General features: G+C 37.1%; 1 long non-coding RNA gene across 1 annotated transcript in view; it reads right to left on the bottom strand.

Moving 5' to 3' along the window:
• The window catches only part of LOC143156844 (uncharacterized), a 767,026-nt gene that overhangs the window by 330,330 nt on the left and 412,468 nt on the right, over positions 1-24,228 (bottom strand). Inside the window, exon 3 of the long non-coding RNA XR_012994698.1 lies at positions 17,134-17,221. This is a non-coding gene — a long non-coding RNA (uncharacterized LOC143156844). The remainder of the gene's footprint in view (positions 1-17,133; positions 17,222-24,228) is intronic.

Raw genomic sequence — 24,228 nt, 5'->3', positions numbered from 1 at the left:
TATTGTTTTTTATGAGATCAAAAGTTTGGTTTATACAGAAATGCTGGGTAAAATCCCAAGTGATGTTCAAGCAAAGCTTAATATAAAATAAAATAATATAAATGACAAAATATAAAATCAAGCGGAACACATCATTAGATTTCAGAATGTCACCTAAAATGGAGAACCATCAGCCAGTGAGAGTGCTTTAAGTGGGATATCTCAGAGGTTTTGTCTCAGCTTAATGTTATTCAATAAGCTTAGAAATTGTGTGTAATAAAATATAAAAGAACTGTTAGTAAAATTTGTAGATGAATAAGTAATTAAAGATTGGCAAGTGGGGATTATTTCTACGTAGTGCATTTCTGAGGCATATGAAAAATTGATCCTTTATGAACAATTAATATTAGCCACATTCTCAAGCTAAGCAAGATCCCAGCATTCTCATATCTAGTGACTTCAAAAGGTAACTAGTCTTCAAAAAAAATTGTAGACCCTGATATATAATCTGTTAAATTCTGCCATGTATACTTGAAAAAGAAAGCTAAACATTTGAAAAGGGTTGAGAGAAAAAAGAAAAACACAAAGCAAAACACACACCACTCCCCCGTGGACTGATGGACACACCTTATAATGAGTAACTAAAACCCTCTGCCTATTTAATAGTTAAACTCCATCTATCTAGTAGTCTGTGATCTGCTAACAAATATGTGTACAGTGAAGAGATTTCTGACAGCTGATTATTCTTTAATTTAGGAGAAAAAAGAAAATATTTGTAAAATCTACCAGTTGGAAACGGAAGTTAAACACACTCATATGAGAGACAGGGTACACATTTTCTAACAAAAGTAAATAGCACCTGGGACTCCCTGTTTAATAATGTCAATGCCTGTATATCTTTCAAAAAGATATAATCTACCTCAAATAAATGTACAGGCTTGATTCAGAAAAGCTTGGGTAAGACATTTAGGCACATTAATGAAAGGATCAGATCAGGTGTTTGTGAGGGTCCTTCCCAGCCTGAGATTTACTAGTCTATATAAACAGGGTGGTTTGACTGATGTCTTGAGTCCTCCCAAATTCGATATGAAGGTTTAGGGGGAAAAAAATCATATGAGGTTTTCTGAGAAAGTTGTCTGTTCTAAGGTAGATCTCTGTCTCTGAACTGTTCATCCTGCATCTTCTTAGACTAAATAAAAGAAACAAGAACATCAAGACACGATTCATCTCAGTCTCTCTGTGGATGATGAAAGAAGGCTGAGGCATCTAGCCCAGCTGTAGAGGTCTGCACTGTAGATACATACAAAATTGTTAAATGAAGCAACCCTTCCTATCAGAGGGATTAACCTCCATGGTGGAAAGACAAATGGGATAAAAACAGGACTCAGGACCAAGGTTTCAGGAAGAAACTGTTCACTGAATAAAAATATGTTGGCCTCCAATAGTTGTGATGTCAGTTCTCAAAAATTTCCTCACGGGGACAGTATCCCAGAAAATATTCCAGTGCCTTCCAAATATATTGTTTTATGCTTGTTTGAAGCATCAAGATACTGACCTTAACATTATGCTTGCTCATTGTTTTTAAGGTTATCTCATTGACTTTCAGTGCAGAAAACTGTTTTAAAGGAACTTCAGTTCCTGGCGCATAATTTTGCAACATGAAGTAGAATCTACACAGCCTCATCATTATATTGGTTCATAAAAGTAATTTAAGACTTGAAATGACAGGGTTTCAAAATGCACAAAGAATCAATACTCCCAGGGACCTCTCCTGTCTTCTGAAAGAGGTGTTTATTTATGTGAGGCTTGTGTGTTTCATGAGTGATAGATCCATGAGTTCATCTTTCATTCTTCCAGTCTCTCAAGAAGGTGATATTTACACAGACTAATTGGCAAAGCCACAGCAGTAAAATGATGTCAGTCTAATGTTCTCATGCAGTTTCATAGTTGGCCTTTCTCTTATGACAAGTTGCCATGCTTAAGGATAATGAGACAATTCTTTTCAAGTTGCATATCAAGCACTTGGAAAAGCCGAAGTTACTGTAACTTAACATTTACGCATCACACACGTTGTACAGCTCTCTTCATTGTGAACTAGCAAATTTATATAAAGTTATCCAGTTGTGAAATACAGTAAACTTTTCTGAGGTTTCCCTAAGGAAATGTGGTCTATGTGGTCCATGTGGATGAGGTAAACAATTACAACTCATAGAAACGCACACAAAAATAAGAAAAAAATCCCTAAGTATGACTCCAGACAACTAAATTAATTGAACGTGGCCATGATCCAAATTCAGGCCTTTGCTAAGGTTACCCAAAGTATTCAGACACCAACATCACACTAAATTTATTTAATGGACAGTGATAAACCTTAGCCCTGCCTTTCCATCAGAATATTCAGAATAGCCATGAAATCCTGGAGAAATGAAAATGTATTTCTAACATTGATAATTGTTTATAAAAATCTTCCTTGCTCACATTTGTGCACACAAAGAAATCCGACAATATGACACATAGTTCTAGACAAATTGTAGTCGCTTTTCATGGAGCTTGATGATTTGCTGGACCAGTAATTATGCAAAGCCCATTACAGACAGAGAAAATGTCTAAACATACACAAAATGCCACACTATGCATCAAATCATATGCATTTTCATTCAGTCACAGTAAAATGATTTTAAAAAGGAAGAATCTTCAATTTTGAATAAATATATATTTTATGACTTATTAAATTATAATTTATAGTATAAAATTATATACAGCAGGGGTTAAAGTTTGTCACTGGATTTTGAATCTGGATTTAAAATACGAATAAGAACACTGGGGTAGAAATGCACCCATATGTGTGCTGTCATTGGAAATGTTTCTGTTTGTGCTACATTTATGTGTGGGCTTTGTTGTTGCAACACCTTTAGTCATTAATTTATTATTTTTATTCCTATTAATTTATTCATTAATTTATTCTTGTGGTGTTTCATCTCTGTAGTGTCAAAATCACACCGGAAAGCATAATTTAGGCTATAAGGTTCTGTCATTTTTTTTATTTTACTGCAGATATATGAAGGCAAATACAGTGCGCCAGTAATTAAAAGTAGGTAATGTTTTCATTAAGTTTGAGAAGTTTATCATGAACTAATCAAACATTAAGTAGAAAAAGAACTCTGTTTCTTTGTACTTAAATTGTACAAGTACAATTTGTTAAGGTCAAGTACTAATTTTCAGGTTTTTGGATTACCTTCTGTGCTGTATCTCCTGGTACACTGTGGTAGGATGGAGACAAAGTGGAATCATAGAATCAGGGAGTAATTTAGGTTTGGAGGTCACTTGGTCCAATGTCTTCACTGTATTGAAAATCCCCAAACTGGACATATTTTGTGACATGTCCTCTCACAAGTGTTGAATAGTAGGAAACAGCCACTTGCCGTGCCCTGCTGGATATGCTCGTACTGCAGCCCACGGTTTTGTTGGCCTTCACTGCTGTGAGGACACACTGAGGGCTGGTGAATTCTCCACTGCAACTGTCCGGTCCTCTTCTGCAAAGCCGTGTTTTCTCCAGTCAGTTCCTAACTTGCATGGGTGTATGGGGTTATTCAATCTCAGGTGCATGACTCTGCATTTACCTTTGCTGAATTTCATGAGGTTTCTCCCGGCCTGTTAAGGTTCCTCTGGATGGCAGCCCTCCAGAACATCGGTTGCTCCCTCCAGCTTGGTGCAGGGAGGTTAACAGGTCATTCAGGTTGTTAACAAAGGCAAGAATAAGTTCACAAGCAGAAACTTTTTGATACTCTCAAAAGTAATCTTTTGGACGACCTAAGCTCCAGCTGCCTTTTGGAGGGCCACAAGGGCACATCTACCCAACAGAGTCACAGTCCAGAGCCAGGACACCTGAGGCTTGCCCATACTCTCTGGAGACAATGCTAGAGTATTAAAAAGATATGCAACTGCTTAGCACACAGTGTAGCACGCTGTTAGTACTAGTTATTGTAAGAAAAATGATTAGGAAGAAAGAAGGAGAGAAAAAAAGTGAAGAGACATACCTCACGTTCAGGATGTCTGAGGACATTGCTTTTGGGAAAGGTCAACACTTGTTTTTTGAAAAGGCAACTCACAAGTTGTACATTAAGAAATGAAGAGGAACAAGGATGACTGAAGGCTTTGAGAAGGGCTTTGGAAATAATGCCTCACAACACAGTAAAGTACAAGGTTCCTAAATGATAGCAGGGACAAGAAGGAAAAAATCCTGAAAGCTACACTAAACCAGAGGCCATAAACCAAAGGGGACATCCATAAAAATAAATGGCTGAAAAAAGAGAAGATATTAAGGATATGATTTCAGAACATTACTGAAAAGCCCTGATAGCATGGTAGTATGGTTTCAGAGGACAGAAATTTGTCACACATACTTGAAATACTCCATCAGGTTAGCAGTCTAGAAGCGAGGAGCCTGTTTTAGGTTTTCTTAAGTCAGGGAGAGCAGGAAAATCCTTCAGATAATGATTGAAAAGTTGATGTCTGGAGGCAAGTCAAGGGAGACTATACTCCTAACATGAGTGTCTCAATCAAATTAGGCCTGGGATCATGTAACCTAAGCACCTAAATCACCTTTTCACAATTATTCAGCTATTTCCACTCATGGCCTCCTATGTGGGTTCATGCCCTAAAGGTAGGAAGTATGCCTTCTTTACAACTGTTTTAAAAGAACTGAATTTTAAAACTCACTCCATGTAGCAGCCACAGATATAACAAATGTGCAGCTTCAACCAACATAAAAGATACAGGAGCTAGCATCTCCATGCTTCTTCTGAAATCCTGCTACGAAAATTAAGCTTCTGTATTTTTTAACAGTAATTTCTACTTTATTTAAAAGTAAGTAGCAATGGGATTTATAAGATTAGGCAATCAAGATTTTAAGTGGTGTTTATATATTATTGTTTTTTATTCTGGGTATCATCTTTAAAATTAAATTTTTAATAACCTTTCAAACTTATAGCCTTAGGGAAATAATGTCTGTAACTAGTTCAAAGGTTTAATGTCACAGTAAAGGCTTTGAAATATGATGTGATCCCTTTCATTCTAGAAAATTAACGTGTTTTAAAAAATAATATATCAAAGTAAAAACACTAATGAGGAAAAGATATGGAGCCCAGCTCCAAAAGGAGGGTGGGGAAATAAACTCAGCTATGACAATGCTTTTGTGAGATTTCCTCCTGTGTTTTCTAAACTGTAACAGTTCCAAAATCTTCACAATCAGGCTGCATAAATTTATGATTTAGGGTTGTGAGAGGGGGCAGTGCCTCTGAACTTCACCTCCAAGTGAAGGCTGGACACACCTTTGACCTTGGGAGCATTCTCCCTCCCCTCCATCCCATGGCCGACGACCAGCCCAGATCTATTATGGTGGAAATCCGTTAGTGAATATGGAAATAAGCTCAATGATGAGATAGATTAGCGTTTTGGGAATGATATATCCCATTCAAAGTAATACAGTTGGTCTGACCCTGAAGCCTCTGCCTAACACTAAGGTGCTACCGATTTTTTCAGTGGTTGCTTGTTTGATCAAATTTCAGCAGATACTCAGATACCAATGGTAGCTCTGGCTTTCAAACGCTGCCTTTATTTCTCAGGATAAGGTTACTGTTATTTGTGAAAGTAGGACAATTATTTTGTGTTTCAAACTCCTTTCCAGAAAATTACTGAACCACTTGGATTGAAAATGTCTATAGGAGTATACATTCTTTGTCAGTTTTTTATATCTTTTTTTTTTTCAAAACAGAAAAATAGTCCCACTAATTAAAGTTTTCTCATGTTGTAAATAAATGAAAACAGACTTTTAAAAGATTTATCTGGCAACTTCTTTAATTGTTTTCAGCTGACCTATAAACATTTAGACAGTCCATTCCAGAGCTGATCTGCATTCCTGAATGACAGTAAATAGACTTCCGTTATCATGATACTGCTCACATTCTTGTGAAGCAGGTTGGATGATAGTATATTGCCCAAAATAATAATGATGGCATGAAAATGATAATGCTAAAAAAGTCAGCCACCTGCTTCAAGTAGAGTTGAATGCTGAAATATTAAACGTATGCTCAGCAAGAAGACAGAAAACATGAATTGTCCTTCATATTTTCCTGTCTCATATATACTGTTGCATAATTTTAAGTAATAATTTTGCAACAAACTGGGATGCCAACAAAGATTTCACGATGTTCATGGCAGTGCTAGTGGTTATACAACAAAAGTCAGCATATTGCTATTTAATTTTAAGGTTTATGTATGGTCTGGGTTTTTTTTCCTTCACTTTCCACATTGCAAATAACTGACTCTTTAATATGGATTATACACAAATCTGTTATCACAAAAACAGCAGGAATGGCTGAAAAACAAGAAGTGTAAATTCTCGAGAGTCTGCCACCTGTCTTCTTTACTTGAACTGCTAGGAAAAGCTATTAAATAGTGCTAAATAAATGAAAGATTTCAAATCCTATTCAGAGCTAAAACCAGTAGACAAACAGATGGTTAGAGACAGGAAGAGGAGTCCGAGGAAAAAAATGAAATCATATTGGTCAGTTGGATTCATACTGTTCCCAGGAAAGGACTGCATAACCAAAGATCAACAAAAATAATACTAAAAAATATATTAATACCAGGCTAACACATAGCCTAATATATGAGATTATTATATTTTCTGATTTACTGTCTAAATTTTTGCACATTAAACAGAATTCATTGTTTTCAGTGAAGTTGGGCTACTCCATCTACCAAGGAATAAATAAAGAACTTGGCCTCTGGGCCAAATGGGAGGAAAACAGGTGTAATCTACAAACAAACCAACAAGATTCTGCTTTTTCAGCATGCTGAATGTTGATGGAAATATGACACAAGAAAGAGGAAAAATATTTGCTGCTTTATTTTCCAAATTAAAATAGTTAAGTCCTTTGAGGTTCCTTCAGAACAGTTTTACTTTCTTTTTTCTTTCTTTTTTTCCTTTTTTTTCTTTTTTCTTCCCCCCCCCCCCCAATATAAAATAACCAAGGAGACGAAGGGACAAAGAGGAAGAAAGAGGGATGAAAGAGAAAAAGAGAGCACAAGAACAAGAGAGCTAGAGACAGACCCATTCCATCTCTTTTGGAATTAGAAGGAACAATCTGTGCTTCTATTCAGAAGTCAGGAAACTTCCTGTCTAAAATCCCGTATTATTTCTGTGGACATTTTTTTTCCATAGAAAAGCAATGTTAACAAAATTTTTTCCTTTTTCTTTTTTTTTTCACAGTAAAAGTTTCTTGTTCTTTTTAAGCAAGTTATTAGACCTGTTAGAAACAATGCAATACTTAAACCTCTTTTCATTTTTCAGCATGTTTATTCCCATGACAAAAATTAAAAGCGACTAAATATTTGGTTTGCTAACAAAAACAAAGTGAAAATAGATTTTCAATGCAAACTTTTCTTGATGGAAAATTATCAACAATTTTTTCTGCTTTCAATTAACAGGCCTTTTTCATCCTGTGTACCCCCCTGGGTCTCTTCCAGATGGAAACAAGTGGAATAATCAATAAATGAAACTGCTCAGCATGGTTGCCAAATTTTAAATATTAAAATCCATGCCCAAAGAGGGAAATCATGCATGCACATGTAAGTGTGCATGAATAAGTCAGTCCAATGTCTCAGACTCATTGCCCGGGCCATCTAGTGCTACTTTATGCCTGAACATTATGCAGCACACCTGGCATTGGACCTAGTGCATACTTGTGATTTATCTGCTTGTCTGCTATAGCCACTTTCGTGGTTGACATCATCCTGTAAAGATACAAATTTACTCTCCGTGACTGCAACCAGTTGCTGCCAAAAAATTTTGGGGAAAAAGGTTATGTAGTGAAAGCATAGCTAGTATGGGGTCTGACTGTATAAAGCAGGATAGCCCAGATTACATTAAGAGTTTTGGCACCTCTCCCATTCAGCTCTCTGCTAGTAAGCATCATCTGGTATGGGGGCCATAAGCAACTGATTAAGAGCTTGCTTTCTCATACCAATCTTTCACTAAAAATATCTATGAGTATCTATTTTATGTTGAAGGAGAAATTCCAAGATATCTTGTGTAAGTCAATGAAATTCATTGCACGAGTTTTGGAGTAGAAAAAAAAAAACCCTGAAGACAAGCCAAATTATGATCTCAGAAGACTCTGCATAAAGGTTAATGGCTTCTCTGGAATAACCTCAAGTTTATGAGTGTCACATAGATCAGAATTTCATATTAGATCTGACATTTTTCAACACAAAATCATCCAAGAAGAAAAAAAATCTATTTATGTTGATCACCCCCCACACAAACACAAACTGTATTATGATTTTACAAGCTCATCTCAGCTCTGCATCCTCTTTTGCAAGGCCATAGGGAAGGATGGGTTGGATAATTTGCTCCAGCATCGAATGGCTTTAGCGTGCAAAACAAAACGGGATAGATGCACTTCTTCCTAGACCTCTCCCATGCTGTTTCACATGACTATGTTTAAAGAATGAAGAAAATAAACAGCAAAAGATGTGTTTCTGGCTCACTGAGATTAACCAAATTTAATTATTCTGCCCACCATAGTTTGGGGAATGCACTAAAAACAAGAGCATAAAATACACACACTTCACCAAGGGTACGGCATATAGTCACTCAGCATCCTGCTTTTAGTCATTCTAACTACAAGTAATCTACCAGCACAGATTGTAATAACAAGGTAATTTTTTACTATCTTTTTCCCAGTGCAGAAGTTCATGCTTCTCTGATCATCTTACAAAAGGGCAAGATTGCCTGCAAAGAAGGTCAAGTCTGTGTCTTTTTCAAGCACAGGTACTGTAATGCTTTGACCATTCAGCACAGAATTTAAACTAAGTCACCAGATTTAAAGACAAGCATGTGTCTTTACTCTTCCACTGCTGTATGCATAATGGCTCTTCATTGTACTCAGGATCACAGCATGGTCACCATTTAACCTCATTACTTTCTCAAGCATTTTGAGAGATGCTCCGGGCTCAGAATGGTGCTATATAAAACTATCTCCCCACTCTAAGGGTAGCCGGCAATTTAAGCAATATAGGATGAGTGTTGTATATTAAAAGAAAGATAAATCGGTGGTTAGAAGGAGAAGCCAGCAGAGGGGATTGTGCAGTCTCTTCTCAGATTTCCTTCTGCCTTGGTGGCTGACTGCAAGGAATTTGTATGTAGGTCTGATGGAAAAAATTAGTTGTGGTTTCAAAAGTGAAAGACTTCAAAATATGTCCCTTCACTTTGGCTTGTATCACCTAAAGAGCTCATTGGATTTTTCTGAATTGTCAGAGCAAAGGGGAGAAATATAGTTCCTCCCCCCCAGTGAAAGCATCAGCTAGTAGACACTATGCCACAGTACCTCCCCAGTGTCCTTCATCCTCCCGCACTGCTCAGCACCTAAAGTTCAGATATTCTGCATTGGAAATCTGTGCCCCTGGAGGTTCATCTTGAGGATCACCATAAAGTAATCAACAGATTTCTTTCCACGCTTATTTCCTTGGCCCTACGCAATCTCTGTGAGGTAAAAGGCAAATCTGAACCCACTTTTGTATGGTCTTTCATCCCCCTATTGCTCCCCCCATGTATCCTTCGGACTTTTAAGAATGAAGATGATATGCATCAGATTCCCTCAGTAACACCTTAGAGCTTAGAATACAAAGGCAAAATTAGAGGATTACGGTAATGCCACATATTCCGCACTGTTCTTCTGCAAAGGAATGCATCTCTCTCATTATATAAAATAAAGCAAGTCCTTATTAAGTGAAAATAAAATGCAATCCATGTCCATGGAGGAAGAGAGGATTAAAGATGTAAGAACACTACCGCAACTTTAACTGAGACGTGGAAAGCCCACAGAGCAAAACCAAAAAACAAGAAACAGAAAACACCAAACAAAAGTCTCCAGTGTAAGAGATTTATTTTTTTTCCCCTAGCAGCAAAGGAGATTATGTGTGCTGGAGAGAGATGCAGTTTCAGCTTTACTTCAGTAGCTGTAGCCTCATCTTTGACAAATTCAAGAAACATAAACCAACAGTGGTGACATTGTAAGGGTGAAATTACAGAGCATAAAACAGAGCCATGACATCGGAATGAATATTGTTCCCGACTTGCATCGGAGTAATGAAGGTGTAAAAAAAAGGTTACAGTTTGCCTAGTGCCTGACATTTTTCTCCCTTTGGGACATCCTCATCACCAGTTACAGTGCAATGACCTTGTAGGAGAATTTTTCGTAGAATGGTGGAGTCAAAGGGTGGAGTGTTCAAATGCGGTTATAAGTCAGGTACATATGCTTGCGTTCACCTAGCTTGCTTCATCAATGTTCACGTTAATTGTATTCACAAGCTGCCTTCCTTATATTTTTTTTTTACCTACTTGAAAAGAGCAGAAATCTTCCTGATATATGAGTCACTACTATACACTGTCAGCTCTCAAAAGACAAGGAAAGAAAAAAAAAAAGAAAAAGAAAAAGAAATGTTGCTTCGCTTCAGCTCTGGATTAGTTCCAGACCTCCCAATTAACACTATTGTCATTTAAGTAAATGCCAGCTTCTGCGAAGATTTTTATTTATTAGCCTCTTGCTCATTTCAATATTCATTTATAAGTTAATGTATAAAGTGTGACAGAGAGTAAGTGGCAAAACATAGCACCAACACGAAAATTATTTCAAAAATTAACCTGCAGGAAATTGGACATTAACCTCCTTCACAAATACTGTGTATAATAACACATATTTCTCTAGCAACTTGCATCTGATTTAAAGCGTTCAGCTTCAGCTGTTGTTTTAGAAGTGTGAAACATCCATTGTTGAAACTGTTAAGATAATTTTGTTGAATTTCTAGGGAAAAAAAATCCACAGATCACAAGTCATGTCTATAAGTCTTGGCCAGAACAGCTACCCCTTTTCAAATGCATGATATTGCTCCCTTTTGCCTTGACTTCACTTAGCTTCTCTTTTTGCTATTCCAGCTCCTTTTCAGCCCTGTATTCTCATTATATCTCTAGCTATGGTCATTTATTTAGTGATTGCAGTAATCCAACCTTACTATATTGAATGCAATCACTGAATCAAAGACTCTTCTTTTCTCCTGAGGTAACATCTCTTAATAAGAGGGCAGCTTGCCCTTCTGGATAATCTGGATACTTTGACAGCATGTCACCTTTTATTTACTCTCATTTTGTTAATCTGTGGTGATGATGGCATAGAAGTCTATGCCTTTAGTTTGAAAATTTTTCTGCAGTCCTGTGTTATGATTTTATGATTGTTACCGATGATATTTTATAATTACAAACCAAGTTAAAAGTAAGAATAAATTAGGATAAACACAGAAGGTCAATCAGGAACTGAGCTAAAAATTTTGATGGTTTTCATTTTATTTTTTTAGACACTAATCTTTAATTTAGCATCGTACTTTGTTTTAATATGTTTAATTGATATTAAAAGAGTTTGACTGCATCAACATGCAGTGCACAAATTAACACTAATTAGTTTTCTTCCATTTACAACTAAGAAAATCTTTCCCACCCTTAATAAAGTTGGAAAACTAGTTGGAAGTCCAGGAACTGTATTTTGTGATAGATACTTAATTATTAGTACAGCTAAATGTTCCTTTCTATCATACAACACAGAGTCCCAATATGTTTTTAATCTCAAATCCAAGATTCTGGCTATAGTAGAACATCTTTTTTGTCAGTGGTCCACAAGGATGGTTATAGTCCTCAGAAATAAATTGACAAGTCCAATGCGCATGGCTAAAAAGCAAAAGAAGATCAATACCGACTTCCCGAGAATTCACAGTACTTTGGATCGTGCTTCCAGCATAGGTCCTGCTCCTAAGGAAACATCTCTTGGCCACAAGCCTTTTACCAAGGAAAGCACCAAAATACCTCTTAAGAAGATGCCACTCACTGTGCAAATAGAATTTGTCTAGTAACCGTTAGCCTCTACAGAAATAGGAAGTAGTAAACTTTTTTAACAAGAGAAGTTGTCATTTTTCTTGCATTACTCTTTCAGGAACTACATTCCTTTCCAGGTTTGTGTACCACGGGATACTGGTGATCACAGTGACTAACTCGTAAGTAGGAGTCCAGTCATAATCATGAGCACACTACTACACAGAGGCAAGGAGCATGGAAGGATGACCCATCTATAACTACCTGTAAGACGTCTCTGTATTAGAAACAACATGATGCCATAACAAAGAGTTATTACTACTTTGGCACCGCTCTTTTTATACATGTAGATAAAAAGAAGTGCTGGGGTTTGTTCGTCATGTTCTGTTTAGGACAGAGATGTGATGTGACAAAGTAAGAAGCAACTTATCTGACATCTTTTGATTCATAAACTCACTCCCAGTTGGAGTAATTTTCTATGTTTCCCTCAAGGCAGATTACAAGGTACTGTCCTAGATCACATTAGGATAAACATTTCTTCTTCATTAAGTTTTCTAGTTAGAAATGTGTTCTTTAACTACAGATAAAAGCTTTAAAGTACTAAAAGCAGAAGAGGTACTGATCAGTGGCTTCATTAGGAATGACTGGCTTCTCTGGCCGTCAAAATGTCAAGTTACTTGCATTAAAGAAACATAGATTTCTGCTTGCCATGTCGTTAGCAGAGACATGAGCTAATTTGAAGAATAAATATTTCCTTTGCACATTTTACTTGTTAATCTTTCAAGTTCATTTCAGGTACTTATCCTGTTGCTCATCTTCATTCAAGCTGGAATGGAGCCAAGTGACTCATTTGTGCCTAGTTTCAGAATTTTTTTTCTTTTGAATATGAAAAGCCAAGAAATATTATTTCTAAAAACATAGAAGAGCTTTAAAAATTCTAAATTCTGATTTCACAACTAACTTGGTCCTAGAACACAATGAATTTTACATTTTATAGTAATTCTGGTGAATTGAAATTATATCTTTAAGAAAAAAAGTCTGCAAAATACAGAACGTTTTATTTTTCATTTCAGGAAAAAAAAAAACAAGCAAACACACAAAACCACAAAAAGCAAAATAGTTAACAATTTGCTTCTTCCCTCCCTTTGAAGATACTTCTGATTCAAAATTGACCTTATCTGGAGTGGTTCAGATCAGATAACATCCATGGGTACCTTCCAACCAAATCCACTCTAAGATTCTATGATTTACATGCTCTAAGTATGAAACAAGTCTACATTTAATTATTCATTCACCAGAAACTAAATGGCTTGATATATTTTCAAATTTCAGCAGATGAAATAACTGAATTTTTCCCCCAAATATATAAACCTCCATAATTTATGAACAAGAACCAACCTTTATTAACTGACAGAATACACAAAATGCTTATGTTAATGAAAAAATAAACTTATAGCACACAAGGTAATACCAGAAGATGTATATTCATGAACCTGAGATAATATCCTGAAAGTTATTAAAAATGTTGTCTAGTATTTGTCTGATTTAAAAGATAAAGAATTATTTTGACAATTTTATAAGAATGATTAGAATTAATAATTTAAATAATGAGTAGAAAATTACAATGCTGGTTAGATAACTCTCTTTGCATCATGTTTATCATCTTGGTCTAAATCTTGGAAGATATTTTTCTATGTCAGCATTGTTTTACTTTCTCAGAAAAAAAACCCAGAGGTGAATTCCAAATTCTTTGATTTAGCTCAGAGAGATAAAGAGTTGCAAAACACTTGAAGAAAGTGAACTGGAAACTGAATTTGTCCTCATTCCCAAATTAGTCATACTGGAAAACTCTTGAATGCTGCATCTCCACCCCACTAGTGCCTCTGGTTTTCCTTGTCGTGGACAGATGGTGCTACCAAAAACTTGCCTTCACGTAGCAGAGAAAGGGTTGAGAATGCACACAGGACACCTAATGTGAGCTCCAAAGCTCTAGCAAAGAAAATTATATTTGCACTAAGGAATGAGAAAAAAATCCCCAAAAGCAAAAACCAAAATCTCAGCAACAGGTCCAGGGCTCAAACACTCAGTTTCCCAGCTGTTAATGCACTTTTGAGCGAACAGATTATGCTGCACAGTCTGCGAGAAGCTGGTCACTTCTGATAAGGTTCCCTCTCCAAGGACCAGAGCATAATGCACTCAGCCAAAGCAGGGCAAATATTGCCAAATATCTACTACAAAATTCTTCTGAAAGAGAGAGGTCCTTGATCCCTCAAGGACTGCTAGTGGCAACACTGCATTTGCTAGGATGAATTTGTAGGGCAAGACTGCAGCATTCTGCATTATGCTGGAATGTGTTTCATGTGCAAGATTAACAGACTCCTTCCTAAAAAGATACTGATATGTCAGAAGGACTGAAAATGCAGTTAAAAGCTTCTAGATTTTGCCACTTTGTATAGCCACGATCTGCAATGCAAGTCATCATTACAGCTCAGATACTCTGTGCCTGATTTTTATTTGTATGTCTGATGCATGGAAAATAGCAGAAAGATAAAAAACCCAACAGCCAAAGGGGTGAGAAGAGGAGACGGTCACAAACGTTTGCTTTAGCTCCAGGAGGCTGAACAGCCCTGAGTTTAATTGTGGCCAATGGAGAAAGATCAACATCTCCAAAGGACAATGCCCAAAATCAAGCTCCTGCTCTGAAACTTTCCCCATTTCACAGAGGAATCTGCCTCCATCCGCTAACTAGACCAGTACTCATGGGAATATGGTGTCATTACTTTTGGGGAATATCACTGAAAGAGGTCATTCAGAATTCAGTAAACATACGTCTGCAATGACTGTGCAGACAGGCGTGTCTCCACCTTCAGGGACTTTCTCTCTTCTTTTGGTTGAGCAGTCTTTTTGTTTGTTTGCTTTTTTCTAGATCACTTTTGAGAGCTATTGATATACTGTATTGGGTTTGCATGGCAAGGTTTTGCTAGTGGGGGGGCTACAGGAGTGGCTTCTGTGAGAAGCTGCTAAGAGCTTCCCCCATGTCTGATAGAGGCAATGCCAGCCAGCTCCAAGATGGACCCATCACTGGCCAAGGCCGAGCCCATCAGTGATGGTGGTAGCACCTCTGCGATAACATACTTGAGAAGCCAGAAGAGAGGAGTGAGAATATGTGAGAAACAACTCTGCAGACACCAAGGTCAGTGAAGAAGGAGGGGGAGGTGGTGCTCCAAGTGCCGGAGCAGAAATTCCCCTGCAGCCCGTGATGAAGATCATGGTGAGGCAGGCTGTCCCCCTGCAGCCCATGGAGGTCCACGGTGGAGCAGATATCCACCTGCAGCCCATGGAGGACCCCACGCCGGAGCAGGTGGATGCACCCAAAGGAGGCTGTGACCCCATGGGAAGCCTGTGCTGGAGCAGGTTTGCTGGCAGGACTTGTGACCCTGTGGAAGGGACCCACGCTGGAGCAGTTTGTGAAGAACTGCAGCCCGTGGGAAGCACCCACACTGGAGAAGTTCATGGAGGACTGTCTCCCATGGGAGGGACCCCACGCTGGAACAGAGGAAGAGTATGAGGAGTCCTCCCCCTGAGGAGGAAGGAGCGGCAGAGACAACGTGTGATGAACTGACTGCAACCCCCATTCCCCACTGCAGGGGAAGGGGATAGAGAAAATCGGGAGTGAAGTTGAGCTCGGGAAGAAGGAAAGGGTGGGGGGAAGGTGTTTTAAGATTTGGGTTTATTTCTCATTACCCTATGCTGAATTCGAGTGGCAATAAATTAAATTAATCTCTGCAAGTTGAGTCTGTTTTGCCTGTGACAGTGATTGCTGAATGATCTCCTTGTCCTTATCTCAACCCACGAGCCTTTCGTCGTATTTTTCTTCCCCTGCCCAGCTGAGGAGGTGGAGTGATAGAGTGGCTTGGTGGGCACCTGGCGTCCAGCCAAGGTCAACCCACCACATATACAATAACAGCATTTAGGCTGACAACATTTCTGCATGCACCAGACACAGACTGAAGATATTGGTACGTTCAATATAGGATAAACTGTTCCGCTAGATGCAGTAATGACATAGCTGGAGCCATGTAATAAATAATATGATAGATTAGGATCCCAACAAGGCAGTGGAAAGGAGAATGAGATCATTATGCAGTTACACATTTTACCGTAGCCTATGGGATGCCTTTCATACTGTTTCCCTCAGTGGGGTTAATTTGTAAATACAGCTTGCCTTCTCTCTGTGCTCACTTAACCCTTCTGACAGGAGCTTTACATGCCAGTAAACTTTTCCTGTTCCCTATCTTTTCTTTTTGTGCTGTGCCCATAATTTTAAGATGACTCCATCTGTACTGCTTATAGAGATGTGTTCCAATGCTGTCAGTGAATTAGGTCACGTTTTGACCATGCAAAAATGATTTTTTCTCTATTACATTGTTGAATAAGTTAAAATCTCAGTGCAGTCAAATCATATGAATTGTTCCTTTTAACTTTTGATATAGTGCCTGTGAAGGGCCTTGAAATGCAGAACCAGATCGCAGCGTAACAGTGATAGACTAAAGGTATCCCTTTGGTTTTACATTTATCTTTCTCCCCCCACCACCTCTGCAAAACTCATTTAAGAAGTACTTATCTGCTTGTTCCAATTACTTCAGTACTTAAGTGCAGGATATAAGGCATATTTTTCTAGGAGGAATAGTGTAAAAGTTTATTAGTGAACCCAACAGCATTTTAGAGGTAGAAACACAATACTTCAGAATTTCAAAGCTGAGCCTTGTTTGTGTCTTTACATCTGTGTCACTCCCACTGCTGGTTTTGGAACAAGAGAAGACAATCACTTCATTGATATCTTTCTGAAAATTCTACGCAACAGCAGAAGAGAATTCAATATAAAATCCTTGAGAGAAGTGGAAGGAGACATGCTGCTATCCATTTCAGTAAGAAATACAAAAGAGAAATCAACCCAAGATGGATTAGAGATAACAACCCAACATTTGGTAAAAATTATTTAGTAAAATTTATCGAACCAGATATTTTTGCTTAATTAAAAAGTATTTTTAAAAAGCTAAAAAGGAGAGAGATTTATCTAAAAATTAAAAAGGGAAAAATCATTAGAACAAATGGGTGTCTCAATGGACTTTGTATCCCATGCCTCAGAAGTTAGAATTGTTTTGTGGTCCCACTCTAGGTACAACTAGGCATTTCAGCAAGAAAGGTTTGAAAAGAAAAGAAGAGCTTACCTATGTCATCAATTTCCGTAACTGCATCAATCACTTCTTCACTTCAGAGTCATCGATAGATGAATGTTGTCTGGAGGACTACCGTGTCCTGTAATGACAAGTTATAAATCACATGAAAAAGGAATCTATCACGCTCAGACAATAATAGTATAGAATAGCCCATACTGGGATCCAGCACATCGTGTTCACCTACCGTTTCTACACAGATGCCTACAAGGCATATAGTACTTTTTGGATGTTGTATCTACATAACCAAGAAGTGGGAAAAAAAATTACATTGTAATATGGGTAAAATATATTCATAGGTTAAGTTTTAACCCTGACACTAAATTGCTGTTATTATTAATATTTTTTTTTTACAGGAGCGAAAGGAAGAGGAATAATCCAATTAACACATTATAATATCCCTAACTATCTAGAATATACTTTACATGTCATGTCATAATTTTGAGGTCAAATATCTTGCAGTCTTCCTGTCATTTTGATATAAAGTCAAAATTCTTCTCCTGCCATGGTAGTATATAAAGATAATTCCTCACTTCTAATATCAAGAGATACCAAACATAGGTAGGAAAGGACTGGATTTAAAAAAAAAAAAAAAAAAAAAAAATCCAGTTTTACTACTGGAAAAAAAATAGCATGAGCCTGAAGAGAAAAAAGAAAAGGGAATAGATCTATGCAATGGTTAAAGTGATATAGGGGACTAACGTTCTCTTCTTTTTAATTCACATCTGAGACTTCAGTATTGGTCTTTGACAGTTATGTTAAGTGCTCCAACAGTGAGTTTATTAACTATTCTGGGCTGAAATTCAGCAGTTCATCTGTCTCTCTTACACCTATATATGGAAATTCAATTCTGGAGTGAAGAAACCTTCCAGGATAAAAGTTTTGTTAGAGTTGGTGTATTTCAATAGAGAACTTTGTTTTAGTGGAAATTAATTTTCTTCAATGGGAAAATTGTCAGAAAATTTACAACCAGCATTAAAAATGAAGTTTTGACTTCTACTGGTTGCAAACCACAAGGCATTCTAATTAAAATTCAAGTCACTGGAATTAAGATTTGCCAAGAACTCTACATTCATGACAAGTGTAAACAAAGTACTTCTTTTTGGATTTCCAGAACAATCATGGGGATACAGACCCCCCTGTATTTTGCTGAATGATCAGTTGGTAATTTCAAATCTCCACTGCTTTTAACATCTTGTTGCCTACCTTGGAGTCTTTAATATTCTCAGACCAACCCTGCAAGACCAGAATTACAAAGTCATAGAACATTTTAGGTTGGAGGGGACCTCTGGAGGTCATCTAGTCCAACCTCAGATCACGTCCTGCTTCCAAATCTTTTTCGATCCCAGTTTCTTTTATGGTACACCACTCTACAAATTTCATGAACTGTTCATTTACACTGTGCACACAATTGCATCGTGGAGCACACACCCTATTTTACTATTTTGCAGGTATACTGCATCGCAGGATTAAGAGAAAAATGAGATCAGGTACTGAAGCACAGAAGGTAATATTAGAAACCAAGGAGCAGAATTATTTTAACCTTTAAAAGTTGAATAAAAATTATCTTGGGACTCATGAAACACTCTCCAAGTCTAGTGAAAGTTTCCAAATAAGATCTCTTTTTCAAAATAAAGTATGTTTTTCCCACGTTTCCACCAAGTGATTTAGATCATTGGTTGGCTTGTTGCCTTCCTGTCAATACCTGCCTCTCGGTTTTGACTATATAGAGATGCTAGGGCTGTTATGCCCCTATATATCTTCAGCACCTTCAATGTATACCTTTAATTAGAAAGGATAAACCTGGGCCTTATGTCTTCATGCACACTTGTATTCCTTCTTATTTCATAGGATAATAAAGCCGGATATATTTCACATAAATAATCTTTTTTTCTTCCAGGTATTTTTACCATTGTACAGGTTTGGAATACTCCCAACTATGCAGATTAAGTTTTGCAGTGTATTTTCATATGTTATGTCACTGCCAGTTACTAAATATGTGTATTTTTATCAAATAACAGATTAAGTCAGCATTCTATTTGAAACAAAAAAAAATATTTAAAAAATGTAAAGTATCAGCTTCCAGAGGAAAAAATTGGAGCACTTTGATTAACAAGATGAAAAGTGAATTTGGGCAACACCAATAAGTGGATTCTACATGTTGTATTATTTTCCACTGAGTAAAGAGGACATGCACAAAATAAAAAACTAGAAAAATTGTTTGGTACTATTCTAGAAATTATATGACTGGTGTTTCTTCTCCAGTGTTCTGACATTTTGGAAAGAAGCTTATTTTCCTTCTTTCCATAATCATTGAAATAACTCTAAACAAACTGCTGTGCATCGCATCACTCACTGTTGTAATTTGCAGGCATTTACAACCACTAAAAACAGTGCCACCCACCGAGAAGACTGTTGTTGAATTATGCAAGAGCGAGCCACATATTTCAGCCTGAATGAGGAAAGTAAGAGCCATGTTGGATATTAAGAAAACATATCAAGTTCAGAGGTCTGTAATTAATCTTGTCAGCGCATGAAGCAGGCTAACCTGTGCGCAGGAACACAACATCTTGGCACATTTCTCTTCTATGAACGCAGAGCCAACCATGGACGTCTGGGATTTGAATCCATTAAAGTGATTGGACATAGTCTTGGTCAAGTTCTTGAATATTATGCTGCATTCTTAGAAGTAGTAAATATTTACATCATCGATTCATACATGTTGTACAGAAAACAGGTAAATGGAATGCATTTTTATTAGCTAGCTTACAAGGAATAATACAGATATTTCTAGAAGAGAGTTCCATCCTGCTATCAGTGGAAGCAGAGAAATCTGTTCTGCGGTTGATCACAGTCTGTCTGATTGATGGATAGAAAAGTCAATATAGCGCCCATAAATACATTTTTAAAATATTGTCCTTGTTTTATACAACCAGTGCAACAGCATAGTTGAATACATTTACTTCTAGAACCTGTTAACACTCAAGATACATGTAGTGAAATTAACTGAAAATAAATTAAAATACATTAGTTTCTTTAATTGACCCTGACAAATGTACAAATGCCATACATGAACATTATGATGGTTCTTATACAAAGAAAAACTGTAACCAAGCGTGCTGCAAAGGCCACTGCCATTAGCAGGGCTCTCTGCATTGATTGCATGGAGCGTTCATTGAGAAGTCCAACAGTAGGCATTTTTTAAGGAAACTGATTGTAATGATTAAAGATACCTAAATTTCCCTTTGATGTTTCACAAAAAGAATATTCTGACTGCAAATACAAACATCTAGTTTAAGTAAGTTCCTTAACGGGAACAAATAGGTACCTCAAGAGGACCATTCGTACTTATGATTTTTTATTGATTTAAGTGGTCTACATCAGAGGGAACATAAAAGATACGGTTAGGGAAGGCATCTAATTTTTGGTGACTGAAGGCAGATGTGAGAAATGCCATCTGTGCTACTTATGCTTGGCATGCAGGGAGCTTTCTGGTGTTAGAAAGCTCTTTCAGTAGAGAGTATTACAAAAAAAAGAAAAAAGAAACTGTGTACACAAAACTGAAGTACTGTGTGCATAACGCTGTGCAGTTTCATAGGAAAAAATGAACTGTACCACTGTTACATTCACAAGTAGAGAATTGTACCGACTTTTCTATGAAGTTATATTTAAAATGATACAGCTTGCATGTATCAGTAAGGTTGGTTGTTCGTTGTTTTGTTGGTTTTTGATTGTTTTTTTTTTTCCCCTAGAGAGGAATAAAATACAAAAAAAGGAAAGAAAGAAATGTTCCTGGAGATAATTAATCTGGAAGTGAAGTTTGTGCAAAAAATCTCCAAAAATCCTAAATATTTTCATCAAAAGTTCTACTTCTACTAGGAAAAAAAGAAAATTTGAAAAAGAAAAGCCAAAAAAAAAGTTGAAAAGCATATTTGGAAATGAACATTCTGTTTCTCACATTCTTTAATACTTTACATTCTAGTATAAAATAAACTATCACAACAATATGTGCAAATTTTGTCAGATTATAATATTTTGATTGAGTCTTTTGTCTTCCTTCTGAAATCAAATACAGTTTACAAGTCTTGAAATCGTTGCCAAAGCTCTAACTTTCACAGTACATCAGGATATCCTGTGACGATGTTCTGGACGTGGCTGGAAGGTGGACTTCTTAGTGTTGTGTCATTTTTCAGTGTCTCAGCACTGAAAGAGCTGATGATCTTAAGACATTCAGCTCCCACATGACGATATGCATGGTACACCTGAGTTTTTACCCATACATGGATCCAGTGAACCAGTATAAGCATCTATTCAGACAGTCAAGAATTGTGTAAAGTAGCAAAGTAATTTTTTTTTTTTTTTTTAATTAGTCACCAAGATGGTAGAATCCGACTTTCCCAGTCCACTAAAATTTCATACAAAGTTAACATTTGTAGCTGATCCTGCTGATAACTGTAGCCTTTGAGCACTTAATAAGTCATCTGAGACAAAATCAATCTTTTTACAAAAGTCTCCTATGAGCTCCATCCTTCAGGATTGCCAACCTTGTAGAACAGATTTCTATTTAAATTTCTCCTCTGCTTTCAAAACACTGAATATGAACAAGATCAGAAACATATGTTCTCAGGTGCCCATTTCCCCAGCTCTAATAGAGATAATAAAGTGAAAAGTGAAAAGATAAGGTAATTACCACTACCTTTTCTTAGCCTTTAGAGCAGGTTATGAAAGTATGATTTACTGCCTGTTCCAATTATTTGAGTGACTCTCTAGAATCTAAGAAGAAGCCTATGTTTCTTGCACATACAAATATTTAGATTAATTCCATAATTTTTGGAAGCAATGATACAGTTCATAAGCAATGATACATTTCTACATTAAGATTAGAACTGAACCTTGAGTTGATTCTCTTGCTTGCTCCCAGTGATTTCGGTGGGACTGCAATTTCAGTTTCCTTGACACATTGGTCTGGACAGCCACATTTGCTCAGTAAAAGCAGAGGAAAGCTAAGGGCATGAGTAAGGAAAATATCAGTTTCTTAAATCAGACACTTTCAGTTGTCATCAAGTGGGATCAGTGCATTTGGGACTGGAAAAGGGGCAAGGAAAGAGGGAGATGGGACAGCTGAGGAGCAACCCAGATCCTGTGATCGAAGAGGTGTGGAGGATGTAGTAAAGTTTTTGTTCAGCAAAGCCATCAGTTTGCCAATCACTCCTGCACATAGTTAGTAGTGCTCTCGAGTTCAAAAGGGAAAATAGGCATATAGAAAGTTATCCAAGTATTAAAGTGATGTCAGAGACCCCACATTTGTTTGAGCTCTAAGCTGCCCAAATGTCGTATCAAAAACTCTCCAAGCCTTGAAACCACTTTTTTATTTTGTGGGAAAGGAAAGATTTTAATGGCCCAATTTCTTGCTTCCACAAACATGTTTAATAGCTTCTGAGTTTCTGAACACAGAAAAATATACTTAATGACCTAAGACAGCAATTTAAATAACAGTTTTAAACTTTAGCCTGCTCTGTAATGTGTCTTAGTAATTTAATTGAAGCCTTTTTACCTCATTAATTATTAAATGAATGTATTTTCTTTACAACTTGGAATCTTACTGACCCAGTCTAAGTGGAATCTAAAAGTTGCAGCTACCTTGCACATAGTGATAAAAAGAAGTGATAAAGTGCAGAGCTGACTAGTTGTTTTAAAGTACAAGCATTTCCAAGTGAGATTGCTTGGTCACCTCTGGTGATCAAGGAGCTCCAATAGCACGGGTGGGGTGAGTCTTGATTTAAGGAACTGCAGTTCTTTAATCAGTGCATGAAGTAGACCCTTAGCACAAGCAAGAGGAAAAGCTAAATATGTGTTCAGCGTGATAATTGAAAGCTAAATATATGAAACAACTTAATTTCTGAGGCTGACAACAGTCCTTTGCATTGTATTCACTACAGTGCAGGCGTATTGCAGAGAAATGGACCTCAAAGTCATCATATGGCGAACACATTTTCAAACAGAATAATTGTAAAATGGATCTAGACATAGTTTAGTAGAGCTGTACTGTGTTTTTGCGGAGTGAATCTGTTTCTCTGCTCAGTGCTATAGTTTCGAGCACTTTCACTGAAGTTGGGTAAGCTGCTGAAACAAAATCGTTCAACCAGCTCTTTAGATTCCAATTTTTTCATTTACATGATGTGTTTTTTCTAGGAAACAAGTAACGGGGGAAACAGGAAAATCTCTACAGATTATGTTCTTCACAGGCTTGCCACTTACTCATGCGAATGACTGGCTGGTTTAGGCACAGATTTGCTGGGAAAAGAGAACAAAAGAGAAGCCAGAGCTAAGAGGACGTGGTTTCTTCATCAGCTTCCAAAGTCCTGGTGCAACTATGCTGGTTTAGAGACACATAAAACTTGGAGTCAGGCACCTCTGTAAGAACTGTATATTCAGCAGAGTGTTATACACTGAACCTATCCTTTTTTTCTTTTTTTTTTTTTTTCCCCAGAAATAATTCTTTAGCCAAAATGAAGGATAAAGATTGGAGAAAAGACATATTAAAAAAAAAAATATATATCTTATGCCGTTGTGTCCTCTCCTGGCAACTGATCTTCCTATCCCCAATTCCTCATTTAGCAAAATGAGCTATATCATGGCAAAAAAAATTCCCCCTAGGAATCAAAAAGGCAGGAAAAAATCTGAACTCCCTAAACAACGGTTAACTATGTATTTTCTTCTCATAACAGACTTAGGAATTCCCAGGCCACTGTATACAGCTTTGCCTAAGGGACACGAACTAACTTTTATACTTTAATATTGTCCTAAGCACCCTTTGAGATCGCAGCTCCACTCTGCCAGGCACTGAACAAATACACAGGTGGAGATCCTTCCTGCCTCAGAGACCATATTCTCCAAATGGAAGGAGAAATGAGAGCAATAATACATAATACTATGGTTATTGCCACATAGTAACTCACCTGTGGAATCGGAACAAAACCCAGTTGTATCAGGTCAGATCAAAAGACATATACCCTACTAGGACAGGTAATAAACAACATATACTAGAAATCAGTCTAAACTAGTGCAGCTATACAGCAATACTTCTCT

The sequence above is a fragment of the Aptenodytes patagonicus genome, chromosome 1 (genome assembly GCF_965638725.1).
Source record: "Aptenodytes patagonicus chromosome 1, bAptPat1.pri.cur, whole genome shotgun sequence".
NCBI lineage: Eukaryota > Metazoa > Chordata > Aves > Sphenisciformes > Spheniscidae > Aptenodytes > Aptenodytes patagonicus.
This window is presented reverse-complemented; position numbering and strand designations above follow the sequence as displayed.